The sequence below is a fragment of the Saccostrea echinata genome, unplaced genomic scaffold, assembly GCF_033153115.1.
Source record: "Saccostrea echinata isolate AGI-Se365-2 ecotype Australia unplaced genomic scaffold, CSIRO_AGI_Sech_v1 ptg000056l, whole genome shotgun sequence".
NCBI classification, from domain to species: domain Eukaryota; kingdom Metazoa; phylum Mollusca; class Bivalvia; order Ostreida; family Ostreidae; genus Saccostrea; species Saccostrea echinata.
Window position 1 is genome coordinate 325526 of NW_026889805.1, and position 3351 is coordinate 328876.

Below are 3351 nucleotides of genomic sequence, written 5' to 3' on the forward strand. Positions count from 1 at the left end.
AATATACAGATGGCGGAACAGATCAGAGGAACAACTTGGAAAGCGTACGTTGTGCAAACATATGCCTGTTTCAAGAAATGAACTTGGATATGTTGATTCATGTTAGATGTGCCCCAGGCCATAGCTGGACCAATCCAGCAGAAAGAATAATGAGCATTCTTAACATTGGTCTTCAAAACGTTTCATTGGAAAGACAAGAAGCTGGGAGAGAGATAGAAATGCTACTCAAAGGTTGCAATTCAATGTCTGACATCAGAGAGAAATGTACCTCAAATGCCACTTTGCGTGAAGGTTGGACTCAATCTGTAGAACCATTACAATCATTAGTGTCATCTCGTTTTCGTCGTCTGAAGCTGAAATCTGAACCAATTCAAGTTGTAGATCCTTGCTCACTTGATGAAATTGATCTCATCAAAAGGCATCTTCGGGAACTTTTCCCCGAACTTAATCTTCAGAAACTTCAGAAATCTCACACACAAAAAGTTGAAGCGTACAAAGCATGGATAGAAAAACACTGCAAAGCTAGCCATTACGTTTTTCAGATAAGAAAATGTGAAGACCGTGCTTGTTGCCTTGAGCCAGTTGTCTCCGAAGATGACATGAAATGGTTGCCAGATCCAGTCTTAGGAGAATCAGGTGAACACTACAAGGCCTATGAAGAAGTTAATGGAACAGAAACATCAGAAATTGACCGTCCTTCTCTGAAAGAGTCAACAAAGAAAAAAGTCCTTACTAAGAAGACAGAGAAAACCTGTTGTCCTGCAGTAAGGCTGGACACTGAAGAAATGGAACCACAGCCTGTTACAGAGAATATCTCCAAGTTGAATGATATACAGGTACCCAAATCTTCTGATGACCCCGGATTGTGCACAGTTCAGAACTCAAGATCCCTCGTCTCATGCGTGGAATGTCGCAAACCAAGGGTAATTTACTCGCGTCACAGGTTAACAGAGAGACAGCAAACTTCAGTTGCAATTGGCATAAGTGAGTATGATTATACTTGTGGATCTATGTTGCTTCCGCCAGAAAATCCAATGTTCAAGACCATTATGACTCGAACTGATGTAACATGTCAAAGTCCCATAGAACTCCAGTATTACAGCAGTGGCTTAGGACTTGCTGACCTGTGTGCACATTGCGGTTTAAATACAGGTCAAGTAAGCACAGACCTTTTAAAGCGATATAAAACTGTCCTACCACTGTGTGATGAATGTAAAGACTTGGGAAAAAGTGTGATTGTCCAAAGGCCATATGGAAAAAACTGAGTCAGACCTTTTATTACCTCTCGCTGTATACTGAGCAGAGTCTGAGTGTTAATATCTCATTTAATAGTGATTTGTTTCAGTTGCATTCAAAAAGATGATTTTATTTTTTTTTAAACTGTTATTATTAAATCCATAGCTGCGGTGCCTCTGATATAGAAAAACAATCAGCTACAGTATGTATTTAATATTGACTATCTTTAATCTTGAATTCTTTATTTTACTTTTTTGTTAAATTTGACAAAATTTCATTTATATTAAATTGTGATTTAAATTCAAATGTCTTTCTCTGTAAATCAATCTCTTGCAATTGGTTCTTCTATCTAGGTCTAAAAAACAAAATATTACTTATTAATATAATTTTAAAATACAGTTTACCTAGAAAAAACAGTCAAGTATAATGTTAAGTTAAAATAAAAAGTAAAGTAAAAAAAAAAGTAATTGCCTACCTACCTACCCTAATTTTCAGGGACATGTTACCGGAAACACACAAATTTTTTTTTTTGGCCTTACTATATACATGTATAGTTCAAAACATCAAAGTATAGAAGGCCTCTGCGAGCATTAAATAGATCTATATGTATTGCAACATATCTTAAACAGTTATTTTGTTATTATTAATTTATTACTGACAATAAAATTTTGCAAAATTTGGCAAGTCCAAAAATGACTTTAGCGTCCTTACAATTTAACAGGTCATGAAATTTAGTAACATTAGGGTTAGCATAAAAATATTTGGAACAAGTATTTTTCGTTCTCTTTTGAAAAAAGCACATTCTAAAAGATAGTGGAATTCATTTCCTACATTGTTGGAAGAACAAAAATCACAAATTCGATCATCTCTGTCAACAACCCAAAAGCGACCTTTCTTAGTTGGAAATCTATGATTCATACATCTAAATTTACATAAAGCTTTTCTCAAATCTTTTGGAAGATAAATCGAATATTTTTCAAAACAATGTTCTAATTTAAATAACCCATAATTAGGGTTTTTGGCATATCAAAAATACTGGCATATCAATTCTGCTTAAATTGATCAATTTTCAGTTTTTACCAATTTTGACACCACAGTTTTCTTTGGAGAATACTGTTGTAACCATAACTCGGACATTCCACAGTCATTTAGTGTTTTTTCAGCATAGTTAATCCACTTAGACTGCATTAAGTCATATTCTCTAAGCTTTAATAACAATTTATATAAGAGAAAAGATATTTTGTCTTGTTTACCTCAAATAAGTCTATGCCAAAACCCAATAACTCTGGACTTAATAAATATTTCTACTGGATATCTACCCAGTTCGCCAAATAAAACATGATTAGGGGTAGATTTTTTCAGATTTAAAATTATTTGGTAAAATTGTAAAAATAAACTTTCTATGACATTGTTATTGTCAATTCCCCATACTTCACAGTCATAAAGTAATATGGGTTTAATCATACTGTCAAATAATTTCAGCTGAATGTCTATAAGCAAATCTAAACATCTTACTTTCTTGAGTAAACTGAAAATAGCTTTCCTACCTTGCTCAAGTAGCTTTGTTTTATTACTAACAAAAGATCCATTACTAGAAAAAGGTACACCTAAGTAAACAAATTCATTAACAACTGATAAGTTTTGTTATCATATGTAAAGACCATTAGTGAATTTTCATATTTAGGTTTATTAAAAAAAAACAACCTTTGTTTTAGATGCATTAACTTGCAATTTCCAAGTTTTACAATACAAGAACATTGCATTTAAAGCAGCTTGTAATTGAGGTGCTGACTCTGCCAAAATTACAGTGTCATCAGCATAAAGTAACAAGTAAAGTTTCAGGAATATGTCTACCTCTTCTGTACTAAGCAAAAAATGTACAGCTTCTGTAACATTTGTTAAACCATCATATGCCCTAGAAATAAAATCGACAAGGTCATTCAAATATATTGAAAACAGAACAGGCGATAAGTTTTCACCTTGACGCACACCGACATTACTGTGAAAATACTCTGACACATTGCTACCCTGACGGATGCACGACTTTGCATTATTATACATACTATAAACACCTATAACTTTTCCGAAACCCAGCTTGCTCCTCACACAGGAGAT